The sequence below is a fragment of the Gorilla gorilla genome, chromosome 12 (genome assembly GCF_029281585.2).
Source record: "Gorilla gorilla gorilla isolate KB3781 chromosome 12, NHGRI_mGorGor1-v2.1_pri, whole genome shotgun sequence".
NCBI lineage: Eukaryota > Metazoa > Chordata > Mammalia > Primates > Hominidae > Gorilla > Gorilla gorilla.
In genome coordinates, this window is record NC_073236.2 from 130,212,732 (window position 1) to 130,233,248 (window position 20,517).

Sequence of the window (20,517 nt, forward strand, 5' to 3'; positions counted from 1 at the left end):
ACAACTTAGTTTCAGTTTGGTGATGCGGGACTTTAGCCTGGGTGACTCCACTTTGATGTTTAGTCTGGCCTGTTGAGTCCTCATACAGGAGCTTAGTTCAAGTCAATGGCCTTCCATAATTTTTGTTTAGCGCTCCACGCCCTGTGCCTCCCCTTCCCTGCGCTTCTTGCAGTTTGTAATATTTTATTTTATCTTTCCTTGGCTTCCTGGCAAACCCTGCATAAACTATAAAGTCTGTGAGAGCAGAGACAATGTCTGTCTGCTTCATCATTGAATCCCTGGGACCTAGAATGACTCCCGACACGCAGTAGGTGTCAGGCAGTCTAATGACTTAGACAAAACGTTCCAGATGGTGAAGATAAATTGAAATCATGGACAGGCAAATCCTGAACATACGCAACAGACCATTTGGATATTTTTTTTGTCATCATTATTATTGGTCTTGCTTTATTTCTTTCAAATCTTTCCACGTCCCCACCTTATAAGGACAGTAACTTCGAAATGGCCATGGAAGGATTTGAAAGGAACTGGGTGCTTCCAGACCTAATGACTCCTTCAAAGATTGGAGACGTTGGTTCTTTTTTTTCCCTAGGGACTTCATTTGCAAGGGAGCACACCTCCTCAGTGCTGAGCAGGGGGAGGCAGCTGCAACCCAGGTTGCTATGGCAATCCCTGGCCGATGGAGCGTGGAGCCATGTCTGCCTAGAAACCCAGCCCGCTGGGGTGGGCCGCCCTCATGTCTGTGGCAGCTTTAGGGTAACACAGGGACTTGTCCATATACTTTGGGTGTGGTGAGCCAGGGAGCTGCAAGCTCCCAGGGAAGCCAGGCCCCAGGCCTGTTGTTGTCAAGGCTGTCTGTGTGGCTTTCTGACAAACAAGAACAAAACACCTGTGCTTGGCCATTAGCGAACCATGAGCAAATACAGAAGGAATGTGAAGACCTAAGATCAAATCACTTGCTGAGTACCCAGTTGCCCCAAGGAGAGCAGGCAGTGGCAAATTCCCCAGGCTGAATCCTACCCCCACCTGCTTTTGTAAATAAAGTTTTATTGGAACACAGCCACATCCATTGATCACGTATCGTCTCTGACTACTTTTGTGCCACCACAGCAGAGACTGCATGGGCCACAAAACCTAAAAGATTTCCTGTCTAGAGCTTTCCAGGAAAAATTTATGGACCCCTAGTTGTGACGGGTTTTAAGGTGAGGAAAGGGAAGAGACCTGAGATAATTTATATGGCCTTCTACCGGGGCTTGTTTTTCATTTTATATTTTTATTATTTATTTATTTTATTTTTTGGAGAAGGAGTTTTGCTCTTGTCACCCAGGCTGGAGTGTAATGGCATTATCTCAGCTCACTGCAGCCTCCGCCTCCCGGGTTCAAGCGATTCTCCTGCCTCAGCCTCCTGAGTAGCTGGAATTACAGGCGTCCGCCACCATGCCCGGCTAATTTTGTGTATTTTTAGAAGAGATGAGGTTCCATCATGTTGGCCAGGCTGTTCTTGAACTCCTGACCTCAGGTGACCCACCCACCTCGCCCCCCCAAAGTGCTGGAATCACAGGCATGAGCCACTGTGCCTGGCCTCATTTTGAATTTTTTTTAACATTCATCAGGTGCTGCTTTGTGGCAAGTTCTTTTTAATGCATGATCCCATTTACTTTTCACAACCGCTCCATTTTACAGACAAGAATAACTGCAGTTGCCAGAGTTAGCAAATATTGTATGCAACATTCTTATACTAAAAACTATTTATTGTTTATCTGAAATTCAGATTTTTGTTTGTTTGTTTGTTTTAGGCAGAGTCTCGTTCTGTCACCCAGGCGGGAGTGCGGTGTCGTGATCTCGGCTCACTGCAATCTCCACCTCCTGGATCAGGTTATTCTCCTGCCTCAGCCTCCTGAGTAGCTGGGATTACAGGCGCCCGCCACCAAGCCCAGCTAATTTTTGCATTTTTAGTAGAGACGGGGTTTTGCCATGTTGCCCAGACTGGTCTCAAACTCCTATCCTCAGGTGATCCACCCACCTCAGCCTCCCAAAGTGCTGGTATTACGGGCGTGAGCTACCGCGTCTGGCCTGAAATTCAAAGTTAACTCAACATCCTGTATTTGATCTGGCCTCCCTATTAATGACACAATCAAGGTCACACAACCAGTAAGTGGAAAAGCCATGATTATACCCAGGACTTAAAGCCCTTCGTTAAAAATATTACCATAAGCGCAGGCAGGCTGTGAAAATGTCACTAGCTTAGAGGGCAGAATGAGAACGCAGGGTCTACCGTGCAGCAGCTATGACTGGGGTGGACAGGGCATCCAGCTTTTCTAAGCTTTGGCGTGCCTTATCCATGAAATGGGATGATCAGCTCCCTCTCCCATATCTCACTGATTAAAAATAATAATAAATCTCGACCAGGTGTGGTGGCTCACACCTGTAATTCCAGCACTTTGGGAGGCCAAGGCGGGCGGATCATCTTAGGTCGGGAGTTCAAGACCAGCCTGACCAACATGGTGAAACCCCGTCTCTACTAAAAATACAAAATTAGCTGGATGTGGTGGCACATGCCTGTAATCCCAGCTACTCAGAAGGCTGAGGCAGGAGAATCGCTTAAATCCAGGAGGCGAAGGTTGTGGTGAGCTGAGATCGCACCATTGCATTCCAGCCTGGGCAAAATCAGAGTGAAACTCCATCTCAAATAATAATAATAATAATAATAAACCTCTCTAGCTCTCTGAAGGATGACAGTGTATGAGAGAAAATGTCTGGGGGCCTATGGAGATTTTGGTGAGGAAGTCTCTAGTTATTGAGAAATGGCTCCTATTCTCCAAAAACATCAGGAAAAACTTTTTCTGAGAGAATTCTTCCTCTTTCAAGTCCACAGAGCCAACAGCAGCATCTGCCTGGATAACCACACAGATGTGGGCTCAGCCCTTCTTCCTTGGCTGCTGTGAGATTCCTAAGTTAGAAACCCCTCGAGTAGGAAGGCTGGAGTTCCCTGACCCCAAGGTCACTCCCAGGAGTGGTCCAGGGCCAGAGATGAATTGGAAGGCCTCGCTTCCCTCTTCCCCTCCCTCCGACCTCTGCTGTGGAAAGCTAATATGGTTTGACTGTGTCCCCACCCAAAACACATCTTGAATTGTAGCTTCCATAATTCCCATGTGTTGTGGGAGGGACCTGGTGGGAGATAATTTGAATCATGATGGCAGTTTCCCCCATACTGTTCTCATGGAAGTGAATAAGTCTCACGAGAGCTGATGGCTTTCCTTATCAGGGATTTCTCCTTTTGCATCTTTTCATTTTCTCTTGCCGCCGCCGTGTGAGAAGTGCCTTTCACCTCCTGCCATAATTCTGAGGCCTCCCCAGCCATGTGGAACTTTAAGTCCAATTAAACCTCTTTTTCTTCCCCGTCTGAAGTATGTCTTTATCAGCAGTGTGAAAATGGACTAATATAGAAGCCTTCAGGCTACACCTTGCCCTCTGCAGCTGGGGCCTCAGAGAACCCTGGTGGGTGCAATGAGTCCCTTGGGATTCTGCTTGGCAAAACCACCAGTGTGGTTTTCCTCCATCATAATCAATCCTAAGCTCCTCAGTGTGGCATCCAAGTCCCTTCAAGATCCTGAACCCACATTGCTTCCCAGGGCCACCTACTGCCACCCACCTCCATTCCAGACAGTCTCCCCAGAGGAGCTGGGGAGGGGTGCGGACCTTTTCACCTTCCTGTATTTTTCTGGGAAATAACTTTCCCACCTTCTCCATTCATCAAAGGCCTCCCTGGACCCCAGCATCCAACCCCTGAGTCCCCCTCTCCCAGCCACTTAAACCCCTTCCTCTCTGCTGTGTACCTTTTGTGTGGGCCTTTGGTCATTCTGTCCTATGTGTCTGTCCATCTCCCTCTTTTATTTTATTTTATTTTAATTGAGACAGAGTCTTGCTCTGTCACCCAGGCTGGAGTGCAATGATGTGATCTCTGTTCACTGCAACCTTCGCCTCCTGGGTCCAAGCAATTCTCCTGCCTCAGCCTTCTGAGTAGCTGGGACTACAGGCACCCGCCACCGCACCTGGCTAATTTGTTTCTCTTTTTAGTAGAGACAGGGTTTCGCCGTGTTGGGCAGACTGGTCTGGAACTCCTGACCTCAGGTGATCCACCTGCCCCCACCTCCCAAATTGCTGGGATTACAGCCGTGAGCCACCACGCCCAGTCCATCTTCCTCTTTAAACTGCGTGCTGCACAAGGTTGGTTTATGCATCTGTGTGTCCACCCAGAAACTAGCATCCAGGGCCTTGTCCACTGTGAGTGCTGAATGGAACGATCCTGCCAAAGCAACACTCTCTCTCTCAGAAGGGCAGATTTAGCTGAAAACACATCTTCAGGTTAGAATGTCTCCCACAATCCTCAACAAAGCTGGTGGGAGGAGGATGCCCCCTTGGACTGTGGTGCAGAGGGTTGTATGGGATTGAGGGTCTGGGCTGGGGCAGACACTTTGCAAACATTATCTCAGGACTCCTCCTAGCAACCCCACTGTCATTACAGTATTATTACCCCATTTTACAGATGAGCCACTGAGGCCATGGAATAAATTACTCCAAGACAGGGGCCCAAAAAATAGGAGAGCCCTAGTCTTGCCTGAGGTTCTCTTGCCCGAGACAGCCACTCTCTCCCTCATAAGGCCCTGCAAGGTAGATAAGACCAGAGCTGGTCATGGCATCCCCGCTCCCACTTATTTTTTTTAGAGACAGAGTCTAGTTTCGTCACCCAGGCTAGAGTGCAGTGGCATGATCATGGCTCACTGCAGCCTTGACCTCCTAGGGGGCTCAAGGGATCCTCCTACCTCAGCCTCCCGAGTAGCTGGGACTACAGGCGCATGCCACCATGCCCAGCTAATTTTTTCTTCTTTTTTCTTCTTGTGTATAGAGACAGGGTCTCACTATGTTACCCAGGCTGGTCTCAAACTCCTGGGTTCAAGCGATCCTCCCACCTCAGCTTTCCAAAGTGCACGCATTTCCATTTTTATAAGGAAACTAAGGCTTACAGAGGTGACCTCTGTGCCTCCTCCCACAGCCAGTAAGGGCTGTAGAGTGAAGACTTACCAGCACCTGGCACAAGATACTTGTCCCAAAACACCGGTGACAGAGACTTAGTCAATGCATAACGAATCACCTGTGACTTCTGTGCTCTGCCAACATTCCACATCTCGGGGGCCTGTGGTTCATGCAGCCCTCATTCCAGAGCTCAGTGCCCTCAGAGCCTGTCAGAAACCCAAGGTGCTAAAGGAAACCATGTCTCCTGGGCTGTGCACCCCAAATCCAACATGCATTTCCCTCAAATCCAGAAAGGCTCTGAGCCAGGCCAGAGTTTCAAGTCAAGGGCCATCGAATCCACAGCCCTGTCAAGGGCCTGCTCTGACCGAGGCAGGGCCAGGTGCTGCTGCTAACAACGGTCTCACCCACCTGCTGGGATGGGCAGAGCATGGACTTGCTTCCACTGGGATGCAGGGAAAGCAACTGAGTCTCCGAGGCATTAAAAAACTCAAAGCCCTGCGCCTGGTAAGGGGCAGAGCCTGTGTTCTTTCTTCATGCTGCAACACTGTAGGTGACCAAATAAAATTGGTTTAAACCCAGTGCCGGGGCACGCAGGACAGGATATCATCAAACATTGCCCGTGTTTGTAACAAACAGAAATCTTCCCACAACCATGGCTGTCTCCCTCATCTCCTTCCCTGGGCTGGAGAGCATCACCAAATAGCCATGCAGTCATCCTATGGACACCTGTACACACATACAAATGATGATTCAGAAGTTCAATTGTCAACTCATCCATACTAAATTCTTCTGTTCTGTGCCAAGGATATCACACTGAAGTATTTGGATACCTATCATTGGCCCCCCTAAAAACCCCCACATGTAAGCCGTTCCCCATTCTCTCTCCATAAGACTGCATATCTGGAAAGGGTGGGCAAGATAGATACATCACTGGCTTTGCAGTCAAGGACGCTTGTTCAAGGAGAACAGGAAACTTGCATACCAGCCCTAGAAGTTAATTGTGCGAGCACTTTTACATCCACCCTTCCCACAAGTACTGCTGCTTATCACACTCCTAGTACATTCCTCAAGCAACCCTAGAGGAGGTGGGACAGGAAACACTCTCCTGATCTGGAGGTTGGAGAAACAGACTCAACAAGGCAACCTGATTTTCCCAAAGTCCCTCAGCCAGTAAGGAATGCAGGCAGGGCAGGCTCAAGGCCCTGAATTCCTGCTCTTCCAGTCAGAGCTGCAACCCCTCAAATTCACATGGACCAAACCATGGCTTCCAGAGGCCCTGGTGCAGCTCGGAGGATGGGCCACTTTGGGCCTCCAGGACGTTGCAGAGCTCTCAACAGCCAAACTGTGTCCGATGAGTCCTAATGAGCCTGGTTTAAATAGCACTCCAGAGAGTGTGGAAGGCCCCTACTCAGAAGCACTCCAGCCCCGGAAGAGACATACCTGGAAGTTCTGGTTCTCTAGGGAACCAGAGAGAACACCCTGTACCAAGCGTACACCACTTCCCATCAGCCACTTACTGGCGCACATCAAGTGCTGAGAGCTTGGGCTTTGGAACCAGGCACATCTGATTCACACCCAGCTCCCCTGGCCAGCCGCGGGCCCCTTTCCCATCACCCGAGCTCTCCCTGCTTCGAGTGAGGACTGAAGAAGAGAGCATGGCGGAGGCCCCAGCACTGGGAAGCGCTCACCCATGAGAACCCTTTATAGACTTTCCCATGACATATGCTTAACATGCTCACTGCAGATAAAGTACAAAATAAAGATAAGGGGAAAAAAGCCATAAAAGTCTTACCACCCATAATCTTACCACCCAGCTGCCCACTTAACATATTTGTGAACATCCTGCTAGACGTGTGTGTGTGTGCGTGCATGTGCACTCTCTAACATCACTGTGGTGATCTTAAGTAATCCCTCAAAAGGTGCCTTGGTTTTTTTGCCCTATAATTCCGTCAGTTATGTTCAATTATTCACTATTACAGACAGAGCTATTAGGAGTGAACAATCTTGTAGCTAAAGCTTTGAGCATTTTCTAATTTCATACATTTTTCTTAGAAATAAAACTTCTGTGAAAAATGTGCTTTTGTGACTTTTGATATATATTGCCGTATTTTCTTTTTTAGAGATAAGGTCTCACTCTCTTGCCCAGGCTGGAGTGCAGTGACACAATCATGGCTCACTGCAGCCTCAAATTCCTGGGCTCAATGATCCTCCTGCCTCAGCCTCCCAAGTAGCTGGGACCACAGGCGTGCACCACCATGCCCAGCTAATTTTTAATTTTTGTAGAGATTGGGGGGTGGGGGGTCTCGCTATGTTGCCCATGCTGGTCTCAAACTCCTGAGCTCAGAGGATCCACTGACTTTGGCCTCCCAAAGTGCTGGGATCACAGGCGTGAGCCACCATGCCCGGCCCTATATTGCCATATTTACAGTCTTCTTGATTTCATAGCCAAAGCATTGTGTTTTCCTATTATTTTAACATGAATTTTTAATCATTAATGAGGTTAAGGTTCTGTAGGAATGCTTATTGTATGTTTACACTTTTTTTTTTTTTGAGATGGACTCTTGCTCTGTCACCCAAGATGGAGGGCAGTGGCGTGATCTCGGCTTACAGCAACCTCCACTCCCTGGGTTCAAGCGATTCTCCTGCCTCAGCCTCCCAACTAGCTGGGATTACAGGAATACGCCACCACACCCGGTTAATTTTTGTATCTTTTTAGTAAAGATGGGGTTTCACCATGTTGGCCAGGCTGGTCTTGAACTCCTGACCTCAGGTGATCTGCCCACTTTGGCCTCCCAAAGTGCTGGGATTACAGGTGTGAGCCACCATGCCCGGCCTATATTTACACTTCTTATGTTGGGTCTGTTGTCCATTTTTTCTGTTGGAATATTTTTCCTGATTTATTTTTTAATAAGTGTTCTTTTATATTAAGTATACAAACCCATTAGCTATTATATGTGAGGCAAATATTCTCCTACTTTTATTTTTAGTGGTAACAATAATAATACCTCTGTCTGTCCAAGAAGCTATGCCTGAAACTAGGATTTTACCTACTGTGTTTGGTAAAGGTAGAATTTGAAATAGCTCATGTGGAATCACAAAGCCCAGTGTTGAGACTTATACTAGGAGCCAAAGACTGGCCAGGCTGTGTGTGTGTGTGTGTGTGTGTGTGTGAGTGTGTCTGTGTGTTGTGTGTAGTGTGTGTTGTGTGTGTGTGTGTTCTTAAGTCACCAGGTCAGATTATCTAGATTTTATTTTATTTTAATTTTTTGTAGAGATGAGGTCTCACTGTGTTGCTCAGGCTGGTCTCGAACTCCTGGGCTCAAGCGATCTTCCTGCCTCAGCCTCCCAAACTGCTGCGATTATTGACATAAGCCATAGCTCCTGGCTAAGGTTACCTAGATTTCAAAAGATAAACACAAGGTAAGACAGAACTCACTCCACCAATGCCCACCGGTTGTTAGATCTCATCATGTCTGCCTCACATGTAAGGTTTTTCCGCCAAGTATGTTTTCTTTCGAAGTCATAACTTTGCCGATCACACACGGTAGTCCGGATTTCCTAATCTGACATCTAATTTTGCAAACCTTAACTAAAAATATAAAATAAAATCTGTGTTTGACTTAGGAAATCTTTTTTTACTTAGGAAAGCATTTTATTGCATATATTCTTTTTTGATACAACATCTTAGTGAAGTAACCAGGAAATAAACTATTTCTCCTCATTTTATAGATGGGTAAAATGAGGCTCGGGGAACAGAATTATCAATGCAAGGTCATTAAGGGGTGGAGACTACACTCAAACCCTGACATTCTGACTCCAACTCTGAAAGATTCTTCGTGAGCCCACAGTGGTTTGGGGCCCAGGAGCACAGCCAGAAACACTCGCTGCTTACAACCAGGTGATTGGGCTGCTCAGTGCTGGGGCCTCATTTCTCTGTCTGCATTATCTCTGCAGCATTAGCTAAAGTAAAACACCCACGTGGGCGTCAGGGATCAGTGACACTGTGTCACTGCAGTAGGCTTGTCCTGTCCTGGCCAATGCCATCAGTGTGGTAGGGAGTCACCCACTCTTGAGCTACTGGGGCCACATCCCCGAAGTCAGCCTCCCAACAGTCATCCGTGGACACCCATCTCCGCAGCACCTCTCAACAGTGACAGTTCTCATCTCTGTCACAAGTGTCTCTGGATGATTTCCTGTCATTTTCTGCATGAGTGTGTGGGTAAATGCTTCCACTTTCAATCACTTTGGGCTTGTTGACAAGTGGCTTGAATCTTCTTTGTTCATCCATCAAAAAGTTATCAAACTCTTCCCTGTGCCATGCATTTTGTGGCCTGATGGGGATGGAGAAAAAAAAACGGTGAGAATCCTGGCTCCTCAGGAGCCTTCTGTCTAGCAAAAGACACATATGAGCAGGGTCCCAGGAGACGAGGGAGCAATCAAGAAAGCTGAGCTTCCCAGCGCTGATGTTGGACTGAGCATTGCAGAATGAATAGGAGCTGGCCAGAGGGAGAAGAGGGAAAGGCTCAAGGGAATGGCCCAGGCAAAAGCACAGTTACAGGAGTGAGGCTTGGTGTGATGGTGGGACGAGCATCTGGCTGGGGGTGAAGCAGGAGCTAGACTGGGGGCTGCAGGTTGTGAAGAGCCCCAGGTGCCAGGCTGGGGAGCTGCTTTTATCCTGTCCTCCCAGTCACTCCTGCATGGGGGGCAGGTCAGATGTGACTTAGCTGCTGACCTCAAGGCACACATAGGACAAGGGAAGGAAAGAGCTGACCACTGGCGTCCTCCCATGGTACTGGCATCCAAAATGGATCACTCTGGCTGAGAAATCCCCCTGCTTCTGCAGTCATAGCGGGCGGTGCCAGGGCTCAGGGGTGCTGATGCAGTGGCCCAAACCACCCAACATGGTGGCCGATTCCCATTTTCCCTGGGCCTTCAAGGCATGAGCAGGATGGTGTCTACCTCACAGGCTGGAAGTCTTCCCCTGTGGGACTAGAAAAGCGTCTCTGCTGCCTTGGGGTTGATTTTTTTCCCCTGCTATCTAATCAACTTGCTGCTCCACAACTGATTCAACCATTATTTCTCAGCCCTAGGTCAGGCTCTTGCCTCACTTTCAGACCATGGCAGACATTGCTCCACACTCAGGGCTAATCCTAATCTTGCTACCCCACTGCGTGACTGGCTTCCATAATCACAATCGTAATAGCCGTAAGGGTAACACCTGCCTTTCCTGAGGGCTTCCTCTGTGCCAAGCGCCACACTAGAACGGTTCACCGTGCTGGTGGCCACTGTGCTCCCCTGCCTCCTGCTCATGCTCCCTCCACCCTGGGCTACTGTTACCCAGCAATGGGCTTGCTGCCTGAAGCACACAGAGGCCAATATTATGGCACTGGCTTTTGAGAAAAGCAAAAGCTTTATTGTGAGCTGGCTTGCAAGGAGACAGGAGGCAACACCCAAATCTGTCTCCCTGAGCTGGGGTCTGGGGGTGGGATTTATAGGCGGAGAGTAACAGTGAAAGAGAGAGGAAGGTGCAAAGAAGCATGATCTGATAGGTTCATGCAAAGAGGCCATGACAGGTCCTTGGCTCTTGGCCAGGTGCAGTGGCTCACGCCTGTAATCTCAGCACTTTGGGAAGCTGAGGCGGGCGGATCACTTGAGGTCCGGAGTTTGAAACCAGCCTGGCCAACATGGTGAAACCCAGTCTCTACTAAAAATACAAAAATTATCCAGGCATGCTGGCGGGTGCCTGTAATCCCAGCTACTTGGGAGGCTGAGGCAGGAGGATCGCTTGAACCCAGGAGGCGGAGGCTGAAGTGAGCTAAGCTTGACCCACTGCACTCCAGCACTTCGGCAACAAAGCGAGACTCTGTCTCAAAAAAAAAAAAAAAAAAAAAGGTTCTTGACTCTTAAGTCTGTGCAGCAACAAAAGAGGGCACGCCTGGCTTCCTCATTTGGTCCCCATTCCTGGATCCTAGTACTTAGTTTCCACCTGTGGTTAACTTTTTCCATTCCAGCCGGCTCTGGGGTCATGAGTCAGGCACACTTAGTTCATCTGGGCATGCTCAGGTTATACCTGCCTTGCAACCTGGGGCTGTTTCAACAGAAAAACAACTCATCATTTTGTTACTGATAAAGTTGAGCCAAATTGGACTGGTTCTGCGTTTAGCCTGCCTTCTACTAATGATGTGGCTTTTGAGGCCCTGTACAATCCAGTGCTTTGTCAACTAAGCCAAAATTCAAATCTGAATCAGTTGAGATATTGGGTTTGGCTGTGTAAGTGTAACAGATGTTCAGAGTACCAGCAATTTAAACAAGACGCAAGACTTTCCCTCCCACATAGAAGTCTAAGAAGGCACGGCGCCTCTGCACTGCAAAGCCAGCAGGGACCCAGCCTCCTTCTGTCTTATTGCTCTGCCACCCCCAAGGTGTCGCCTCCTCACGGAGTCCGTGAAGGAGCACCACCACCACGTCCCTCTGAGGGCATGCAATCCAGGAGTTGCAGGGTTCACTTGCATTCAGATCTTATGGACCAGGCCTAGCAGTGACGCTGCAGCTAGCTGCAAGGGAGCCTGGGAAACGTAGTCTTCATTCCAGGAGACTGGATAAAATTCCTTCACTGTGGAAGAAGCAGCGAACAGATGCTGGGGTTCAGCTAGCAGTCCTTTCACCACTGTTTTTCTGTGTGGGTTGTTTCTGATCTTCGAAAATGCAGACACCCAGATGGCATTGGCCACTTGAGAGATGTGATCAGGGCAAGGTCAGTGAGGAAGAATGCAGCAGGGGTTGGGGGAGGCTGGGAGAGCCATCAGCCCACGATGCGGGCCTGGCCCTGGGTGAAGGAAAGAGGGAAGAAAGGAAGGTTGTGTGCAAGGGTGTCACAGAGCAATGCAGTTCTGAGCTCAGCAAGACAGCCAGGGATCCTCCAGCCAAAGTCTTCCAACACAGCAAGCCTGCATCTCCCACCTTTCCTCCGTGTCCCTGCCAGGCCCAGCCATGGACTAGGAGTAGCCCAGGGGAAGCGTAGCCTCATGGAAATGGGCTTCCAAGGGCAGCAGCAGGGCTGCTGGTCACTGACGCTCCCACAGTCAGAGTTCTGAGAGGCCTCGCTCACGGCCCCTGCACTGAGGAACCTGGGCCAAGCTCCTTCATTTTTAAGCCTCCTATTTCCTCAACTATAAAGTGGGGGTAGTAATTTCTAACTCACAGTGTGGGTGTTTGAGATCATATCTGTGAGTTTATTTCTATGCCAAGCACACACGAAGCTCTCAATCATTGACTGCTGTTATTATTGTTGTCAGTGGTGATGTCATTGTCATTATTGTATACTGAAGGCTCTCAGGCAGTGGACAGGTGTGAGCAGAGCTGTGCATTAGAAACGGTCCCATGGCGCTCAACTAACCTCAGTCTCTTCCCTCGACCCTCTGGGAGTATCGGTAACTCTCAAAAACAAGTCTCCTCCCTCTTTCTGAAATGACTTGCCAGAAAGGGCCCAGGCAGCAAGATGTATAAAACAGAACTGGAAATGGAAAACTCAAGGCCAGGGGAGGGGGCAGGAGGAGCCACACAGGGTCTCTCAGCTTCAGCAGGCACCAGGCACCGTGGCTCCGTGGGCCCCAGCAGCATCCCAGCCTCCCAGGGGCTGCCTCCTGCCTCAGGCCCTGTGGGAGGGTCACAGGTTTGTGGGAAGTGGTTTCACTTTCCAAAACTGCTGACTAATAAGGGGCATTAAAAGAAGCGTGGGCCAGGCGCTGTGGCTCACTCCTGTAATCCCAGAACTTTGGGAGGCCGAGGCAGGCGAATCACTTGAGGCCAGGAGTTTGAGACCAGCCTGGCCAACATGGTGAAACCCTGTCTCGACTAAAAATACAAAAATTATCTGGGCATGGTAGCACATGCCTGTGGTGCCAGCTACTCAGGAGGCTGAGGCAGCAGAATCACTTGAACCCAGGAAGCAGACGTTGCAGTGAGCCGAGATTGCACCATTGCACTCCAGCCTGGGTGACAGAGCAAGACTCCGTCTCAAATGGTTTTTAATGTCCTTTTTGCCTAAGGAAAAAACATCAAATACTGCAACCATAGAGCAAGACTTTTGTCTCTTGTACGCACTAATTTACTCGTTAAACATTTATTAGTGCCCACTGGATGTCAGGCATGGGGAAAACAGAAAATGTGACACAGCCTCCACTTTGCAAGCTTTGGCCGGGCATGACTCAAGCCCACAGGGGAGCCTCAGCCTGGGTGGTTTCACAGCCTACTCCCACGGAGCCCCTCCACAAGGGCCCTTCAGGGTCTGTCATCCAACCATGTGTTGGTCCTTCCATCACTAGGCCCTCCTGGTCCTGTTCCTTCTCTGTGAGTGAGATGGGCAGCCGTTATTGCAGAGTCTGAGCTTTAAAAGGGTCACTGTGTCTATGATGGGAGTAGTCTGGAAGGCAGAGGGGAGGGCAGAGTTAGGAGGTGGTGATCCCAGGGAGGAAGCTAGAGGGAGCAGCATGGAGGTGGAGATGAGGTTGAATCCTAGACACATGCTGAAGGTACAGCCAACAGGGTTACACATCTGTCTTCGAGCTCCCCAGGCCTGCAGACAAAGGCTCGTTCCTGCCACAGAAGGCAGCACTGACGGGAGTGGGGGCACTGCCACGTCCTGAGCCTGCAGCCTCCCCATCATGACACCCCATCATGACAGCCCTCCGGGTGGCCAGAATGACCCTTTTCATTTGGACTTTGATTTATTGCCCCCTGGAGATAATATCTTCTGCTTAAAAAGGAGATTAATTGGAAATGCTCGTGTTTAGAGTACAAACCTTTTTTTTTTTTTTTTGAGACAGAATCTTGCTCTGTTGCCCAGGCTGGAGTGCAGTGGTGTGATCTCAGCTCACTGCAACCTCCGCCTCCCGGGTTCAAGCAATTCTCCTGTCTCAGCCTCCCGAGTAACTGGGACTACAGGCGCCTGCCACCACACCCGGCTAATTTTGTATTTTAGTAGAGACGGGGGTTTCACCTTGTTGGTCAGGCTGGTCTTGAACTCCTGACCTCAGGAGATCCACCCGCCTCGGCCTCCGAAAGTGCTGGGATTACAGGCATGAGCCACTGCGCCTGGCCGAGTGCAAATCATTTTATTTAAAGACATTCCAGATGAAAGCCAGTGCAGACAACAGTGGTGTTCTTGCCTCAGCTGAGCAGCCTCTGTTCTTTGCAAACAGAGCTGGTTCGGATTTCTCTGGATGTGTTTGGTTTTGCCTGTGCTGACACTTCACCCCTGTGAATCCTGCAGGGCTGCTCCTGAGCCAGCCACCTCCATTTACACAACAGTTCCATGGAAAACCTGAGAGGCGACTGCAAATACACACACACACACACACACACACGGTGCAGAATGTTTTCCCTGACTGATCATGAGCTTATTTCTGTGCGTGTGTACACTGTGTTAGAAAAAGCATTTGACTTGATATAACAGCATCTGCTTTTGAATTTTGTCTTTACCATGACCTTTAATGTCTCTGGCAAGACATTAAATTATCAGAGCCTCAGTTTTTGCAGTTGTCTAGTGGGGCTAGGTGGGCTGCTGTATGCATTAAACTGGAAGAGATCATGCTTGTGAGGCCTGGCCCAGATGGCAGTGAGTGAATGCCTGGTATGTTTATCCTCCTTTGGGAAATTGATCAGCTATTCTTCTTTTGGTTTGGGAATACATTTTGGAAAATGTTGGCCTAAATGTATAGGTCATTCCTCCATCATGCATGCATTCAGGACAGGAAGCACTGATCCATCACCTACTGAGTGATTGGTCACAACCTTGGAAGGTCATGACCAACATGACCTTTCCATGTTGAGGAAACAAGAAAGGCACTGTCTTACCTTTTGGCGCTTCAAGGTGTAGTGGAGGCAGAAGACGAATGACCAGCCTTTGCCCAGCCCCCTCAGTTAGCCTCACACTGCCCCAGTGCAACAGTCCTGAAATGCAAAGCTCACCCACCAGCTTGGCTTACACTCTGCGTGGCTCCCTAGGACCTCACAGTCAAGCCTTTGCTGACCTCAAGCCTTCGGGGCTCTGGCACCCATTGGCCCTCCAGACCCAAATCCTCCTTGCCCTTCACCTTCCTGCAGAACCTCGCCTCTAGAACACACCCTCTGTGTCCTTGCGTGTAAATCCCCTTGAACTGCCTGTGGGCCTCTGACCACCCAGCTTGGATTCCTCCTCCCTTCCTGCACAATCTCACCCTTTCCCCCGTGTCCCTTAGACCCATCACAGGCCCTGATGTTTGTTAGGGACATGTCTCTTGCTGGGGGCCCCTTGAGGGCAGGGCCTATGTTTTATTCATTTTGATTCCCCAGGGCAAAGCCCAGGGCCTGGCACAGGTGCTCAATCAATTCATTTGAATTGTATATTTGCTTTAAGAAACCACCTTCTTACTTTATTTTATTTTGTTTTATTTATTTTTCTGAGACAGAGTCTCACTCTGTCGGCCAGGCTGGAGTGCAGTGGTGCAATCTTGGCTCACTGCAAACTCCACCTCCCAGGTTCAAGTGATTCTCCTGCCTCAGCCTCCTGAGTAACTGGGATTACAGCTGCCCGCCACCACACCCAGCTAATTTTTGTATTTTTAGTAGAGACGAGGTCTCGATCTCTAGACCTTGTGATCCGCCCACCTCGGCCTCCCGAATTGCTGGGATTACAGGCGTGAGCCACCGCACCCGGCCAATTTAAATTTTTTTTAAAGCGATTCTTACCTGGGGATGGTACTGCCCTTACCTTAGGAGGCATTTGGAGCTATGTGAGGGCATTTAATTTTTTAGTTTTGGTGTCATAGTGACTGGGGGTGTTACTGATATTTAGTACCCATGCTAAATATTTCGAAATGGGTAAGATGCACAATTTTAAAATTATCCCACTCAAAATGCCAAATAGCACCTGTATTAGTCTGTTCTCACACTGCTAATAAAGACATACCCGAGACTGGGTAATTTATTAAGGAAAGAGATTTAATGGACTCACAGTTCCACATGGCTGGGGAGGCCTCACACTCATGGCAGAAAGCAAAGGAGAAGCAAAGGCATGTTTTACATTGCAGCAGGCAAGACGCATGTGCAGAGGAACTGCTCTTTATAAAACCACCAGATCTTGTGAGATTTATTCACTATCACGAGAACAGCACAGGAAAGACTCGCCCCCCTGATTCAATCACCTTCCATTGGGTATTTCCCACGACATATGGGAATTATGTGAGCTACAATTCCAGATGAGATTTGGGCGGGGACACAGCTAAACCATATCAGCACCCCACCGAGTTAGCCTGTTGGCCTGACCATCATCCCCGTTTGACATCTGGTGAAGCTGAGGCTGGTGAACTCATTCAGCTAAAAAGTGGAGGAAGTAAACTGTTGCTCTCTGCATCCCATGGCTATGGGGTGTCCTCATGGAAAGAGGCTCTAGATGTAAGGAAGTGGAAAAAGCGGTTTTCTCCCTTGCTTTGTCCCTACCTGCTGCCCCCATCAGAAGAGCCAGGCTCTGTCCTATGCCGCAGAAGGTTGCATTACAGCCTCGTTCCTCCCTGACCTTTGTTTCCTTAACAGCCTGAATGAGCTGGGGAGCCCATGTGCTATGTCTTCTGGAGGGGAGGGGAGGGGGTTTCAGGCGTCTAGGGAGCAGGTGAAGAGCCAGTCAGGCCATATGACTGGCAGGTCCTCAACCTGCCTGACGACAATGACGCTGAGGAGGGGAGGCTGGGCTCAGGGTCCAGGGTCTCTGGTCATCAATCACCCCCAGGCCCCAGGCTACAGGCTCAGAAGCAGCAAGTTCTCCTCAGGGCCTGAGGTTGGAGCTGGGGCAGTGGGTGTCTTAGCAGGAACCAGCTTGGATTTTGCACATTACAGGGGGTATAGGGAAGGGAAGAACCAAGGAATAACTGATACTACAAGTCCCCCAAATGGCAGGATGTGGGGGGCAGGAATTTGATTTTTTTGTTTTTTTTGTTTGTTTTTGAGACGGAGTCTCGCTCTATTGCCCAGGCTGGAGTGCATTGGTGTGATCTCGGCTCACTGCAAGCTCCGCCTCCTGGGTTCACACCATTCTCCTGCCTCAGCCTCCTGAGTAGCTGGGACTCCAGGCGCCCACCACTACGCCCGGCTTTTTTTTGTATTTTTAGTAGAGACAGGGTTTCACAGTGTTAGCCAGGACAGTCTCGATCTCCTGACCTCGTGATCCACCTGCCTTGGCCTCCCAAAGGGCTGGGATTACAGGCGTGAACCACTGCACCCAGCCGGGAATGGGATTTAATTTGATTTAGGAATATACATAGCCATGTACCCTAGAGAGTCACACATGAGCCTGCTACTGGACAGACAGGGAGCACGGGCAGGGAGTAGGGGGCCTTGCCCAGGCCACAGCCAGACAAAGCTGGGGTCTCATCTCCCTCCCCACTTTCCAGCCACCATCCCCCACAATAGCAAGGCAGGCCCACATTTCTGAGGTCTGATTCTGTCGAAGCCTCAGATTTTCTCTAGAAATGTCAACAAATGCCCCTGGAAAACCACCCTCCCTCTCCTGTCTCCAGGAACCCAGGGCTTACCAAGAGGAAGTTACATGCCCCCACTCATTGACCTCACCTACTCCAGCAGGGGGTGGAGATTAAGACCAGAGAAGTTCCTCAGCTTGCCCAAGCCTCCAAAGGTCAAAGGCTAGCAGTGAGTCAGACTCAGATCCAGGCTTCTGGGCTCCCAGGTCTGGCCCCTCTGCTGCCCCAGCCTCCACTGCTGGGCAGCTGAGGTCTCCCAGAGTCCAGGGTGAGCGGAGCCAAGTGGGAGGGTTTCAAGCTCTCTAGCTGTCAATTGCCATTTGTACTTCCCCACCTGATCACCGCACTCTAGATAGGTAAACTGCATCCCTGCATCCCTAGAGGGTGACAGTAACTGCCAAAATAGGGAGCAGTGGGGTGGCGGGGGATGCTCAGGGACCGTGACACATGGGTGGTGACCATCAACCGCCAAATATTCCCTGGAACAAGTTGTAAGAACTCAGTGCCAAGAGACATCAGTGGGTGGCACTGAGGAACCAGAGGTGATGAGCTCACCCCAGGCAGCACCTCCCACCCGGATGAGCAAAGCCACACTGTAAAATGGCGAGTGCATCCGAGGGTTTCTCAAGCTGACTAGGACACGAGGGAAACCAGTCAAAACCCCCAAGCCGGGCGTGGTAGGTGTTGGCAGCCCGGAGGTGGGGAGTGGTGGTGGCAGGATGCCTCGTTTCCCAGGCAACACAGTGGAAACTGTCCCACAAACACCAACCGGGGGGATGGGGGGGCACAGAAGGGTGGGCAGGGCTGACATCTGAGATGGGAATCTGCTTAGCTACTGCCAGAGGCCTGCCTCCTCTGAGTGCCTGGGGCCCTGGCCCCACCTCCAGGGATGCTCTCTGTTGGCTGGGTTCTGCACATATTTATTCTTTCACTCAGTAAATGTTTACTGAGCCCCAGTGTAGACTGTAGTGGGAGAGCATGGGCTCTAAAGTCGGAAAGACTGGGGTCTGGATCTCAGCTATGATGCTTCCAGTTATGTGCCCTTGCAGGCTACATCGCTGCTCTGAGCCTCAATTTTCTCATCTGAAGAATGGGAATTATTCTACCACATTCAAAGGTTGCCATAAGTATGAAATAGGAGAGTAGATGGCAGATGGTCAGTATTCAGTGAATGCAGCTATTATTGTCCGGCTCCATGCCAGACACAAGCTAGGTCAACTGGGGTGGGTGACTAGGGGAAGGCAGACATGGAAATGAATTAGATGCACTCCTGCCCTTGGGAAGCTCTCCTAGCCTATCGGGCAGAGGAGCCTGACTAGAGTCCTAAATTAGGTGAGTAGAACATCTGGAGGGCCATGGTAGAGATGAGCAAAGTGCTGGGGAGCACCTAGGAGAACCCCAACTGGGGGGTTGGGAAAGGTGTTGAAAAAGCATTTCAGTTAAACTTCATCAGACAAGAAATGAGTAGGAAAGGCATTCCAGGCAGAGAGAACAATGTGTACAAAGGCAGGAAGGCAAAACCTCAGCATGGGTTGGAAGGACAGCAAGTAGATCAACTGAGATAAAGCCTAGGGTAAATGATTTTGATAGTGCCACAGGGACTTGGGGAAAGACAGGAGAGAGAAGATGGCCAAAAATAGGCAGGGATTAGATGATAAAGGGCCATTTGACTGAACACTTTGATAACTTTTTAACAGAGGAGTTACACAGGATTGAATTTAGAAAGACCACTCTCTTAAACCAGAAGTGTATTGGTCATGCATATATAGACCTACAGAGCAGTAAAACAGAATCAAGTTCAGGAAAAGACGCATGCATATATAGGAACTGGGTTTGTGACAGAATGGCGTCATACATCAGAGAGGAAAGGACATACTATTCAATAAATGGTATTGAAGCAATTAGTTATCTATATGAAATAATGTATAATTATATCCCTCCCTCACACCATATCCAAAATATAAATTCAAGACCTAAATGTGACAAAAATACTGTAAAATAATTAGAAGAAAATTTAAATCGAGCATAGACTTGTAGTTTCACTACAAGTCTTTTTCTCTGACCTGAGCTGTCTTCTATTTTGGGGGAATCACTACATCCACTGAAGACAATATTTATGACATTGGCATAGACAAAATATACTTAAATCAGACACCAGAAGCAAAAATTATAGGCTAAAAAAATTATCAAATTTGACCACATCAGAATTTAAAACTTCATATAAATAGCTAATTGCTTCAATACCATTTATCAAATAGTATGTCCTTTCCTCTCTGATGTATGATGCCATTCTATCATAAACTCAGTTCCCATATATGCACAGGTCTTTTCCCGGACTTGATTCTGTTTTATTGCTCTGTGGATCTATATATGCTCTATCAATACACTTCTGGTTTAAGAGAGAGGTCTTTCAAAATTCAACCCTGTGTAACTCCCCTGTTCAAAAGTCACTGATAAAAGACACCATAGACAAAATTAAAACATAAGTATTGATTGGAGGAAAATATATGCAAAACATGATAGACAAAGGATTGGTATCAAGGATGTTTAAAGAACTCCCATAAAATAACAAGGAACAGACAAATGGGCAAAATATATGAATAGGTAATTTACAGTAGAAGAAACCCAAATGGGTTTACTCAACAGAATTAGGAATCAGAAACAGGCAAATTACAACAAGATACCACGGTCACCCATCAGATCGGCAAAACAAAGTCTAACAACATCAAGTGTTGGAAAGGTTGAGGGAAATGGGTCTTCCCATATACAATGGATGGGAGTGTAAATTGACACCATCATTTTGGAGGGCAATTCAGCAGTATCTAGGGAAACTGCAAGTGTAACCCAGCAAGGCTCCTTCTAGGTGTTTAGATAAATGCTTGTACCTGAGTATACAAGGCAACAGGTATGAGGGGGTGATCACAGTGTTGTCTGTAATAGGGAAGAACTGGAAACCATGTACATAACCATC